This window comes from Protopterus annectens, chromosome 5.part0 (genome assembly GCF_019279795.1).
Source record: "Protopterus annectens isolate FY-2018-M chromosome 5.part0, PAN1.0, whole genome shotgun sequence".
Lineage (NCBI taxonomy): Eukaryota > Metazoa > Chordata > Ceratodontiformes > Protopteridae > Protopterus > Protopterus annectens.
Window position 1 is genome coordinate 1,405,879,635 of NC_056735.1, and position 14,394 is coordinate 1,405,894,028.

Below are 14,394 nucleotides of genomic sequence, written 5' to 3' on the forward strand. Positions count from 1 at the left end.
AGGCATAGAGGGGAAGGAGGGAGGGAAAACCCGACTGCAGTTGCATATCTATCGGACATCTACATTTATGGTAGGTACAAAACTGTACTATGTCCTTCAAGAATGCAACTGCAGTCATAACATATGGGTTGAATACCATAGCTTAGCTGGGGGAGGTGGTATGCTCTAAGAAAAGGATGGTGTAGCTATCAATCCCTGTAGGACTGCCAAAGCAAAGCCTGCTCTGGATCTGGAATATAAAGGGAGGTTGTAGTGTTTGGAAAATGTATGCACGGAGCTCCATGTAGCAGCTTCTAGAATGTCTTTTGTAGGCACCCCTCTTAAGAATGCTGTAGAGGTGGCTGTAGCTCTGGGAGTGTGGTCTGACATTGGCTGGCACACTCTTTCCATGGAAGGAATAACAGAATCTGATGCAATGTCCAATCCATTTTGAAATTGTCTGTTTGGAAATTGCTTTTCCTTGTACTCCAGGGGCGTAAGCTACAAAAAGCTGATCAGACTTCCTACTGGTCTTGGTTCTGTCTAGGTAGTAGCAAAGTTGTCTGTGAATGTCCAAGGTATGTAACAGTCTTTCCCCTTTGTTCTCAGGATTGGGAAAGAAAGTAGGCAGGTGAATTGCTTGATTTAAAGAAACCCTAGATACCACTTTTGGCAGAAAGGTAGGGTTGGTTCGTAAGGAGACCCTGTCAATGTGAAAAGTTATGAACGGTGGTATTGCCATTAGGGCCTGTAATTCCGAAACCCTTCTTGCTGAGGTAATGGCCAACAGGAAAGCTGTCTTCCAGGAAAGAAATTGTAAATCCACAGAAGCTGCTGGCTCAAAGGGAGGTAGAGTCAATTTTTCTAGGACAAAATTGAGGTCCCAAGCTGGTACTGGTGTCTTTCTTGGGGGCTTTATATTCTTGATTCCTCTAAGAAATTGCCTTAACAAAGGATGTGAAAACACAGGTGGATCAGTGTTGTATCTAGCTGAGATAGCTGAAGCATGTATTTTTATGGAAGAGTATGAGAGTCCGTTATGTAGCATATCTGCCAAGTATTTCAGAATGAGTGGAATGCTCAAAAGTGATGCATCATGACCCTTGCTGGTATTCCAAATGCTGAATCTCTTCCATTTGGCTGAGTAAGCCTTTCTGGTGGATGGTCTGTGGGCTTCTGTTAGTATCCGCTGAACTTCCTTGGAGAAAGGTAAATTGAGGTTATTTATGGGATCTTCCAAGCTGTTAGCTGTAGCGTCTGGATGTTGGGATGAACTGTCCTGAAGTTGCGTTGAGTCAAAAGTTGGGGCCATTGGGGAAGGGCCGACGTTTTGTTGTGACATATGCTCCGTAGTAGTGGGTACCAGTGTTGTCTTGGCCAGTCTGGAGCTATTAGGATCCCCTTGGGCTGCTCTGCTTTGATCTTTAGTAACACTGTGGTCATCAGTGGCAGAGGTGGAAATGCATAGATTTTTAGGGAGCTCCAGTTGAATGAGAGAGCATCTATTTTCCATGCTTGTGGATGATACGTCCTTGAGCAGAACTTTTGTAAGTGATGATTGAGGTGGGAGGCAAATAGGTCTACGTCCGGCCTGCCCCATGTCGAGGTGAGTCGTATAAAGATGTCTGGATGTAACCTCCATTCGTGGGGGTCTAGGAAATTCCTGCTTAGACTGTCCGCCAGAACATTGTCTTTGCCTGGAACAAACTGGGATTGTAACTGTATGTTTAGGCTCAGTGATTTTTCCCAAAGATTCATGGTCAGTCTGCAAAGGGGGTAAGAATGAGTGCCCCCCTGCTTGTTTATGTACCACATCACAGTGGTGTTGTCTGTCCGTATTAGTAGGCGGCCTTGTTGAAGTTGTTGTCCAAAGGCCTCGATAGCATGCATTACTGCCAGCATTTGTTTTGGTTGATATGCAGATGTGTTTCCTTTGGAGACCATTGTCCTTGAATACATCTGCCCTCCATGTGCGCCCCCCATCCAAGGTCTGAGGCGTCTGTGGTCATGGTCTGTGTTATCTGAGGTTTTTTGAACGACATACCTGTGTTTGACTGGCTTACTGTGGCCCACCATAGAAATTCCTTTTGAAGACATGGAATGAGCGGTATGGTTGCTTCTAGGTTGTTGCTGTGTTGAGACCATAAGCTTTTTAGGTACCATTGAAGCTTTCTCATGTGCAGTCTTGCTAGTGGAACCAGGAGAATGCAGGATGCCATGTAACCCAAGGCCTGTAGGAATCTCCTTGCAGTCATCTAGGTGAGCTTTGCTAAACTTTTGAAGTAATGAGTTAACTTCTTTTGCTTGTCTTCTGTCAGGTAAGCCATTTGAGAGGCTGTGTCTAGTTTGGCTCCTAAGAAGGTTATTTGCTGGGATGGCTGAAGTCTTGACTTTTGAAAGTTGACTGTGTATCCCAGAGCCTGCAGCAAGTGTATGACATAATTTAAGTTTTTTGTCAAGGTTAGTTTGTTGTCCGCTTGTACGAGGCAATCGTCCAGGTACGGGTAGATTTGAATCCCCTGGAGCCTGCAATGAGCAATTACTGAAGCCAGGCATTTCGTGAATACTCTGGGCGCAGTAGATAAGCCAAATGGCAATGCTGAGAATTGATAATGCTCTGGCCCTGCAAGAAATCTGAGGTATCTTCTGCAGCTGTGTCTGATAGGGACATGCAGGTATGCCTCCTTGAGGTCCAGAGTAATCAGCCAAGACCCCTTGCCCAGCATGGGAAGGAGTTGCTGTAGAGTCAGCATTTTGAACTTTGGTACTATGAGAAAAGTGTTTAAAGCGGACAGGTCCAGTATTGGTCTCCATTGAGTTTCTTTTCTTGGAACAAGGAACAGTCTTGAATAAAACCCCTGACCTTGTTCTTGTTGTGGAACTTTTTCTATTGCTTTGATCTGAGCAAGCAGAGAAATTTGCTGGATAGCCTCTGCCCTCTGATTTTATAGAAGGTTTGGCATGCCTTGTTTTCTTGGCAAGGTATGAAAATGGAACCTGTAACCGTGGTCTATAATGTCCAAAATCCATTTGTCTTTTGTCAGTTTGTGCCAATTTTTTGAAAACAGAGATAATTTTCCACCCAAAGGAGCTTCTGTTTGCTCCTTGGTCAGGGGAACTAGAGGAAAGTCATTGAGATTGTCCCTGCGGGGCAGGAGAAACCCCTGTGTCACTTCTTTGGTTTGCTGGTTGCCATTGTCGTCCCCTGTAGGATCCTCTGTATTGCCCTCTTCCTCGGGCATGCCTGTTTTTGCCCCTTTGAAATCTTTCAGTATTAGGAAAGGACCAGTTTTTAGAAGGCCAGTTCCTGCTGAATCTGGGTGGCTGAACCTGGAGGAAATCTTTGACTGTCTGAACTGACTTGGCTTTTTCCTCAATGGACTTTAACACATCTTTAGCATTAGCACGAAAAAGCTTGTTTTTTTCCAAGGGTGCATCAAGAAGTTTTGCCTTAACATGATCTGGTAAAGGTTGTTCTTTTAACCATGCATGTCTACGAATGACCGCCCCTGTCATAGCTGTCCTACATGAAGCTTCCAATGCATCATATCCACACTGTAGAAAGTGATTGCTAACCTGCTGAGAATTATGAACAGCCTCTTGCAAAGACTTCCTATCTAAAGGTTCAGGAGAGGCCAATTTTTTCTGTAAATCCTCCAACAGGAAATCCTGATATTGAAACATGTGAAAGAGACAATTGAGAGCTCTCATAGATAAAGTAGTGGAGGTGTAAACCTTCTTCCCCCATCTCTCTAAGGACCTTGCTTCCCTGTCAGAAGGCAAAGTATTTTTGGAGGTGGTCGCTGAAACCCCTTTATGCCTCTGGGAAATTGTTTCCAAATCAACAGCATGGGCCCTAAAGAAATGAGAATGGGTTTCTGGGACCCTATAGTATCTGTCAGGCTTGACAGGAGCAGGAGGAAGAGTATCAGGGGTAACACTGGAGTCAGAGTATAGATCATCCAAAACATCAAGCACAGGAGGTATAGCTAAGGGTCTGTGTTGGGGTTTTTTAAGGAATGTTCAAAGGCGCTTTCTGGAATCTGAATATTCCTGGCCTTGCCACTTAAAATGCTCCCTCATGGAATGCAGAACTTCCCCAAAAGAAATATCCTCAGGAGGAGAGGCCGAGGGAATGGAGTCCTCTGCATCTGAATCCTCATATGTCTGAAAGGGCTCTTCCTGGCTTTCGGAGTGAACAGAGTCCTCAGAATCTTCATCTGAAGAAAGAGGGACAGAGGGTTCAACCCTGGGCCTCTTATCAGGAGGAGGCTGGAATCCTCTCTCAGGATGGGCCTGGGAACCTCTGATCAGGGAAATTAAATCTGCAGCCAAAGACATGATTTGAGTATCAGGAGTAGGCTGAGGTAAGGTTTTAGCAGTAAGATGCTTGGCCTTGCTGGCTGCCTTAGCACGTGTGTAGGCCTTGATAGACATGGGAGGCCTAGCCGCTCCACGTGCAGGAGTGACCTTATCAACAGCAATGGTCTCGGGCATTTCCTCGGTTTCAGTATCTGGAGGAAAATCAATAACTGGCGGAGTGGCCTCCGGTATCGGAGGTATCGGTAATGCGGTGTCTTCGGTTCAAAGCGGTGGAATAACCACCTCAGAGGGAACCGGGGCACTCGCGGTAAGTTTTGGCGTGGTGTCGGTGGAAGACGCGGGCCGAGGATGTCGGTCCCGGTCTTTTCGTTTCTTAGGAGTATGCGTTGTCGGTTGTTCCGACGGCATTATATAATCAAATTTTTTGCCGAAAAAGTCTTCAGCGAACTCCGCCCGGTGCCTGAGGGTGCACTTATTGAAGCGAGCACAGGCGGCACAGGCCGAGACGTCGTGGTCTGGGCCAAGGCAAGGGAGGCAGTAAGAATGGAAATCCTTATGAGGTATTTGTTTACCACAAGACAAACAATTATTTATTTTTTCAGTAATTTCTGACATCGGCTGAGGCAAGAAAAGGTCCCCAACGGGGTACTTAGCTTTATTGATGACTTCGGTTTCAAAGAATTCAGGAGCTGACCGACCGGCACTTGCGAACTGCTTCTGCTTCGGGCACCACGCGGCAAGAAAGACTAAAGAAGATGGCGTCGGCTGATGCTTATGTACTCCAGCCGCTCTGACGTCGGAGAGAAATGCGACATCAGCCGACGTCGGACCCAGACTTTGGAATCCGGCCGACCGAGGGCTGCCTGAGGCAGGACAACCCATATGTTATGACTGCAGTTGCATTCTTGAAGGACATCCTCATATGGCTAGATCCTTCATTTGCTTTTGACGTATTTTCTTAATTATGTTGCCTTCTTTCAGAAAATCAGAGGCAGTGGATAGTAATCATTTGGTCCACAGAGTCTATTGGAGCTGGCCAAGTCATGCAATACCCTGTGCTAATACTGCAAACACACAACACCTACAAACAGACCTTTAACTGGTAAGGTGAATAACAGTGCATTACAAACTAGCTGAACAATACAACCCACACAGTTAAGGTGTCAGATACCACCTCCGAAAGTAAAAATATAACTTCGGATATACTTCAGAGCTCAGTACCAGTATCTCTCCTTTTTGGCATACACTTCTCGAACTTCCATACCATAAGCCAGACCCAATGGTAATTAAGTTTGCCTAAGACTGTAAGCTGGGTATCACTGTCTATTCATAGTTTGATATGGAAATCCCTTCAGTAGGAACTTATCATTAATAACCACTGATGTAATGAAAGGGGCTAGCATTAAATGTAAAAGAGTACTGTTATGTTTGGTAAACAACTCATCTACAATTAACAGTATAATCCATATCCCGCTCAAAATAAAATTGTAGCCAGACATCTTGGCACCTTAGTCAACAACTATTTCTTCATTAACCCCCATGTAGCATAGATGGTCACAAAATCCTTCTTTCTAGTACAACTGATATCTGAAGGCAACTCTTCTAGGTCAAAAGAAATTATTGGTCCACTGTACTTACCTCCATTTAGGTCATTTACACAGTATAATAGTTCCTTCAGCATGTACCTATCCAGAAATATTACACAGTTTGAAAAAAAAAAAAAAACTGACTTTCCTAATTAGAAAGCTTACTGTTTTAAAAACCTTTAGCTACAGAGTGCCTATATTTAGCTGCTTCCTATGTGGAGCTCTATCTCTTGCATTCTATGCCACCACTCCTTTCAACTTCTTAGCAGAAGAAATCAGGACAAAGCTAAAAATAATGGGGGGGAGGACAAAGTCCAAAAAATAGGTACAAAATTTAAATATTGCTCTTAGAAAGTTGCTAGAATAAAACGTTTTATGTTGCCGTACATTTTCTGAAGGATAGAGTCTGAAACTCACGTCTGCCATTTTTTAGTGAATTCAATCCCCAGTGATTTGCCAGAAAAGTACAATTTTTATGAAGAACACATCAGAAACATAAGGCAAAAATCTGGACATTCTGCAAAAATCTGTACAGTTGAGAGATATGTATGCCACTAAGGGCACAACTCTCCTTGATCTCTTACATCTCTACAAGGCAAACAGCCCCACAAACACTTAAACTAAAGATTTAGATGTCCCATCAACACACAAACAAAGCACACAAAAAGGGAAGATACATTACCCATTATTTCCCCATCTCTGGAACAAAGTTCCCATATACGTAAATCAGAATTACACCTGCATCCTTCAAGATAACCCTTGATGATCAGATAGGCATCTGCAAATTCACTCCTGACCTTACCTGGTTTGTCCTTCTAGAACCAAGAGGTAACTGATGTGGGTGGATGCTGGCAAGGTGCAAATGGTCTCTTGACTTACTTGCCTTGTAATACCTACAATCGTATGTTCCTATTGGCTTTAGGTATTTTTTTTAACAGGTTGAAATAAATCACAGCCACTAGAGTCTGTAGATTTTGATCTAGTTGTTAACTGAGCACTCAGTACCTTCACTGCCAGCATTCAGCCAACGCACAGTGGTATTTAAATATCTCAGGAAAACACATTACAACCCATTAAAAAATGTAAGTTATAAAACTCTAACTAGACCCTCTGGATCATTAATCTTAATGCTCTTTCCTGCTATCACTCCTTTGCCTCCCAATGAATCATTTTCATCTTTCTGGAATAGTGACAAACAAGCTAAGAATATGAATGAGTCTTTAAAAATGCATGTCTATCTTGAAATTGATACACTGTTTTAAGCATGTATATAATGGAAACTAATTAGGTTTTTCACAATATCCCTTGTCTGCTTACTATGTGCTTAACAGGATACGGTCTTGTAACCTGACAACATTGTTATGTAGCCTGTATATTGCTTATGTTCACACTATGGTTGAAATTAATTCAAACAAAATAAAACTTCCTCAAAAATCATGCCCTAAGATGGTGAGATATAATTCTACTGCAGTGAGTGGAGTGACGTTACTGTTTTCGTGTGGGTGTTTAGAATGGCCTGTATACTGACGTTCAAAAATAATGGAAGAAAACACATTATTCATGTCAGATACATGAACAGCAAACATCAAGTGCACTCCATTTTGAGGAATTCCATTTTGTTTCAAAAGACTTCCTGATTCAAGTTGAAAGTGTGTGTCATACATGCAATGTTAGCACCTTTATGCAAATATCAAAAGTAAACACTGAATCACAAATTTTCATTAGCGCATTTTACAAATATGAAGCAACATTTTCAATAGTGCTCTGAACTTCCTAATTAACATTTTGGCAATTACTTTTGATTCTGCCTCCCGGATACTTATTTTAGTGTCAAGTTTTAGGGACAGGAAGTTGAATAAAAGCATATGCTTCACAACATCTATTTTATCAGAGTTCACATCTCTGTTTTAATAAACAAAATTTTCAAAAACAATAGCATTACAGTTTTTGAAGAATATCATTGTGAAAAATAAATGTAAGTTTGGAAAATACATTTGTTAACTTTGATGTGTAACATTTTGCCTTTCTGGTATATTACTTTATGTTCTCCATTTTACACAGCCAAATGTGAGACATCAAAATGAGAAATTCAAACTTCAATAAAGGAAAAGATAGAAAACTAATCTTGAAATCTTAAACAGAGGATAAATAGGGGCTATCAAATTATTTAAAACAGAAAAGGACCTTTAACATGACTGTTCAGTACTCTTCAAGCTATCATATTGTTCTCTAATAGAAGACACATAAGCTAAAAGAAAAATATCAAAAACATGTTATTTTTTTACCATAATAGCAGCTATGAAACAATGGGTCTGTCCACATTAAGAGGTCCAGTTGCAGCCAATCATAACTCAAAGGAAACCACTTTCATTAGTGGACAGCCTCAGCTGTTTGCTCAAACCTAAGGAGTGGTCTCCTAACCAATCAGTTGAGTGGAAACCTTTAAATCACTGGGACCTTTTTATCTTTTCAAGCAGTGCCAGTTACAGCAGCTTCCAGTCCCTATTTATTCAACTGGGGGTGCTCCACAGACACTCTTATTTAGGAAAAACTCACTGGATTCCTTTACACTTTCCCTTTATTTCTTCTGATAATGAGGTTTATTTAGAAAAGCACATTTCCCCTGTTCTACCTCATTTGTTGGAAGAACCTCTTCTCCACATTCATTTATTCAGGATCCTTTTATCCATCCAATCCTTTGGGTAATCCTCTTCTGAACATTCACTTTGTACACCTAAGTGCACAGTTCCTCCACTTCCATTAATGTTTAGTAAACCTTAATTTCCTTCAGGGATAGTTGAGATTATCATGTCTTACCAAATGTCTCACATTCACAAGACCTACAAAAAATTATAAAGTGGATACATTTCTCCTCATGTTCACCATCTTGAGGCCTGGATTTGCTTAAAGCTCCACTTCCTTCTTTACTGGTGCATTTTGCTCACTGTTTAAACTTTGTACTCCATTACTCCTATGACAGGCTCCATTCAACTGATATATCAAATTGTTATCAGGGAGTAAAACTCATTCTCTCTCAGTTTCTGAATCCCTATAAAGTCTTTCCAAAAGGTATATTCCTTCTATAGTTTCCACTGAACCACCATTATCTCCTGTTGGGTCTTTATGTAGTACTGGAGAAGCTAACTATTTCTACCTTTGAACCTGCAGTTTTGGATATGAAGTTTCTTTACTGAAAATATTTTTCACACTACTGTTAATTCTCCTAGAAAAATCTAGTTTCAGACTCCTTCAATTGATGCATCTTTTTTGACTTTACACAGAGAAGCATTATGAAAAAAAGTCCAGTTGTACAAGTTGTACTTAACCACCAGTTGATGTTCAAATTACTCACTGCTGCAGTAGCCCATAGCTATTTTGATTAGACCCTAGCCAGGATATAATGGCTGCCCAGTTTTCAAAGAGTATATGACTCTCCTCCACACACACTTCCCAGGCTGCTGTCTCAAGATCCACTGGGAGACAACAGCAGTCTGGGTGCCAATTTCTTCAGAGAGACGGCCTATTTGTCCTGAAATCCAAGAAAGTTGGGATCAAAATTTTTATCTTAAAAATGCACTATGTTCATCATTTTCACTGCTGCTGCAGCTTATAGCTATTTGGGTAGATTACCACAGCTTATGCATCCTGGTAAAAGTATTAGGATTCAGAAGCCCCTAGAGTATGGTCCTACTAAAGCCTGTCCTAGACCTGGAGAAGGAATCTAGTTTGTAATTCTTCGTAAAGGTATATACAGAGGACAGGGTTGCCAACTGTCCATTTATCTTTTTCCTTAGTATCTGGAAATCACACCAATTGTCCGGTATTCAGGAAAACACTGTACAAACTCCAGTATTCTGTTTCAAAAAAAGGAAACAGACTTTTGGAGTTAGTTAAATCGGCAGATTTACTATGCTCTTTTTTTTTTTTTTTTTTTTTTTTACGGAAAAGCATAGTAAATTGCCAGAAAGCAGGCATCAGGAACGGAAAAAAAGATGACATTCCCCATCAGCTGATATGATGATGTCATAAAATGGGCAGAGCGTGGACAGTAGAGGAGCGGAAATGGCGGGGTTACATTACAGGTGATGTGAGGGGTATGGCCTTGGTCTGGTTTTAGCCACAACAAAAGGTGGCAACCCTAACAGAGGACCAAGTAACTGCCTTTAGAATGCTTCTAGAGTCCACCCCTTTCCAATATGCCACTGAAGAAGACCAGGTTCTAGTAGAATGTGCCTTGATTTTGTCCAGAATAGATTGGGAATAACAAAAAACAATAGCAAAGGACAACCATCTTAAAATAGTTTGTTTTGACATGGTTTGCGCTTTCTTTGTCCCATCATAGGAGACAAACAGCTGTTCAGCTTTCCTAAAGAATGTTATTCTGTAAAGATAATTCCAGAGTTCCCTGTGAATATCCAGAGCGTGGAGAATCTTTTTGCTTTGATTTTTAGGTTCTGGATAAAAAAGAGAGATTAATGGCTTGATTCAATATAAACTCTTATACAACTTTTAGCATAAATGAGGGATTTGTTCCAAAAGAAACACCATCTGTAAAACCAAATAGGGTTTATCCACCAAGAGAGCCTGCAACTTGGATACTCTTCCTGCAGAAGGTAGAGCAATAAATAACACAGCTTTCCAAGTTAAGAACCATAAATCAAGCATGATGAGATAGTTGAAAGGGAGACAAAGTTAACTTTTACTGCACAAAGTGCAGATACCAAGTAGGTGTTACCTAGGTGGTCTAACATGCAAAACTGCCTTCAAGAACTGCTTGACCAAAGACAAAGAAGGGGGGAAGGATCCATGGACAGACATGCTGAAATGGCCGAATGCTGGACCTTGACAGTGGAATAAGACAACCCCAGATGATAGTAGCGAATGTAGTCAACACAATCTTTGGAAAGTCAGAATTTTCAGAATTACTATGATATAAGTGGAAAAGGTGGAAATGTATAAAGGAACATTCTCGACCAGTGGAATGAAAAAGCATCTGATTTCAAGGGCTGCCTGCAAGGAGTCCTGGTATAGAATTTGCTTGGTTGTCTGAAAATAGGTGAATAAGAAGTTATGTACTCACCATAACGCTCCATGTGTGTTGTTCATCTCACCTTCATTCTCAACTGATGGGTTCGGAGCCGATCCCTCGGCTCCGGTACGGCCACATGCAAAGCTCGAGGTCTTTGAGTAGTTCGAGGCCAAGCCCCTATCCCATGAGGCACTGTGAATTACCTCAGATCTTGTTTGCTGCATATATTATAACCATATATAATAGTTACTCCCCTACAGAAGGGAAGAAGAATTTGAGCAACCAGGATGAAACAAACATCTAGGTCAACTATCAGCCAGGAGGGGGGTAAGGAGGGAGGGGTGCAAGAATGAAGGCGAGATGAACAATTCACATGGAACGTTATGGTGAGCACATAACTTCTTAATGTGAAGTTGTTCAATCTTGCCGTTCATTCTTAACTGATGGGTAGCGTCCCAAGCACTATCAATCTCAGGAGGTTCACAGGAGTACATTTCTCAGGACCGTGGACCCAAAGGATGCTCTATCCCTGGAGGCCTTGTCAACTTTGTAATGAGTGATAAAGGTATGAGGTTTTGACCAAGTGTCTGCTGCACAAATGTTATCAAGGGGAAGTTTGGCTGAAAACGCAGAGGATGTAGAAACTGCTCTGGTTGAGTGAGCTTTAATCTTGTGTTGCAAGGGCATATTAGCAGCTGAACAGGCAAAGGTGATACAGTCAGATAACCATTTAGACAGAGTTGTTTTAGTCACTGGTCTATCTTTCCTGGATTCCGTGAATGAAACAAAAAGCTGGTCTGTTTTCCTGAAATCTTTTGTTCTATCCAAATAAAATCTGAACTGCCTGTGAACATCAAGTTGGTGCAGCATATACTCTAACTTGCTGGAATGATTAGGGAAGAAAATTGGTAACTCAATTACTTGGTTAATATTGATTTCTGAACAAACTCTGGGCAAAAGAATGATTTGTCCTAAGTGATACTCTGTCAGCATGAAAAATCAAATAAGGAGGGTTGACAGATAAGGCCTGAAGCTCTGACACGCTGTGGGCAGAAGTAATAGCTACCAGAAAAATGTTTTTCCACAACAAATATTTGAGGTCACAAGATGATGCTGGTTCAAATGGAGGGAGAATTATACGTGAAAGCATAAAATTTAGATTCCATGGAGAATAGGGAGTTTTCACAGGTGGTCTCATATGAAATGTCCCCTTAAGAAAAGCTTTGGATAACTTGTGGGACATATTTAAACCATCAAACCCAAGATGAAAATTAGAAATAGCAGCCAGCTGAACCTGAACTGTTGCTCCTGCTGCTCCTTTGTTAAAGATCATAGTCACAAATTCTAGTATGGATGTCATGGGGGCTTGGTAAGGATCAATATTATTTTTTAGAGGCCCATATGGAAAATCTCTTCTACTTACTAAGATATAATTTTCTAGTGGAGGTCTTATGAGAAGACAAAAGGATCTGTTTTGTCTCACTGGAAAGGTTATGAACCCTGGCTATGAGGGGAACTGGAGCAGCCAAGCTGTCAGCTTCAATGACTGCAGAGAGGGATGAAGGTCCCCCAATGGGTGTGTTAGGAGGTCTGGAACTGGGTCCAGAATCCAGGGATCCTCCAAGAGATGAGGTTGAAGGAATGGGAACCAAATCTGCCGAGGCCAATAAGGGGCTATAGGAATGATGGTCCTTCCCAGGGATTTTGCTTTCTGTAGAACCTTGGGTATTATAATGGTATTAGTGGAAATGCATGGAGACTCGGGGGCCAATCATGTACGAGTGTGTCCCTCGGGGATTCTCCCGGAGGGGGAATCAGGGCAAAGTAGCTTTTGCATTGTTTTGATGTGACTGGCAAAAAGGTCACAACAAGGCTGGCCCCATCTGCAAAAAATCCTGTCTGCAATCTCTTTCTTGAGGGACCACTCGTGTGACAACAAGATTGCCCTGCTTAGTCTGCTATCACGTTGGATCTCCCTGGGATGTGCATTGCCAACAGAAAGCGCTTGGAGGAAACAGCCCACTGTCAAACTCTGAGGGCTTCTCAGCAAAGGGTGTAAGATCTAGTTCCCCCTTGTTTGTTCAAATACCAGACTACTGACATACTGTCTGTCTGAATCGCAATAGTTCCTAGAGGGAGAGTCCTGGAAGTACTGCAATGCCAAAAGTACTGCTCTCATCTCCAGGATATTGATATGCAAATGTGACTCCTGATCTGTCCCATGTGCCTTGGGCAGTCTTTCCCTGAAAATACCCCCCACCCTGTCAGGGAAGCGTCTGTGATCACAATGGCTACTGGAGGGGGTAGAACAAAGGGGCATCCTATGGTGACATGAAGAGACGTCAACCACCACTGGAGGTCTTTCTTGCAAGATCTTGTAATCAATATTGTGTGGTCCATGGGTAGTTCCTGCTAAGACCATTGAGTGAACAACAACCATTGAAGGATCTGCACATGCATTCTTGCTAATGGTATGGCTAGGATTGCTGATGCAATCATACCCAATATTTTCAGAACTTCTGAAGCTGGTGCTCTGTCTTTTGATAGCAATGTGCTGACATGCTGACAAAGAAGAAAGACTCTTTCCATTAGTAGCCTTAGAGTGGTGGTTGAGGTGTCTAGCTCTGCCCTGATAAAAATGATATGCTGCGATGGTGACAAGGCAGACTTTTCTGAGTTGACTGTAATGCCTAGATAATTGCAGAATGACAGAATGTACTCCCTTGCCTGAATCAGTTGATGCCTGGTGGTGGCGGTAAGGGGTCAATCACCTAGGTATGGAAACACCTGGAATCCTAGATGCCTCAGGTGAGCTGTGACCACTGCCATGCATTTGGTGAACACTCTGGGGGCTGTAGTAAGACTAAAGGGCAGGGCTCAAAACTGATAATGACTGGCTCCCAGCCGGAAACGCAGGTGATCTCTGGATAGCCTGGCCATCTTTATGCATTAGTATGCATCTTTGAGATCTATCAAGCACATTCAATTGTCTTTCCCTAAGAAGAGAAATATAGACCGAAGTGTAACCATCCGGAACTTCTCTTTCTTTACATATTGGTGGAGTCTGCTGAGGTCCAAAATGGGTCTCCAGTCCCCTGTTTTCTTTGGAACCAAAAAGAATCTTGAATAAGTTCCGGATCATGTTTGGTCTGCTGGGACTGGCTGGATGACTTTTTTCTAACAACTTTCGGACCTCTATAGTTGCCTGTTCCCTGCAACTGGGTGGAACGTCCGGGATTCTCCTTATGGTTGGAGGGGGGTGTGATGAATGGTATGAAGTACCCTATGGAAATGACACTTTGTACCCAGCTGTCTTTTATGTTTAACCAAGCGTCTGGGTACAAAGATAAGTGACCCCCGACTGCCTCCAGAGCAGGACAGTCAGGCCTCCTTTCAGGAGCGCTGGTAGGGTTGCCCAGAGAAGTGATCTCAGTCACCCTGGTGTTGCAGACCCCCTCTGCCGTGAGGGCGGTGTCT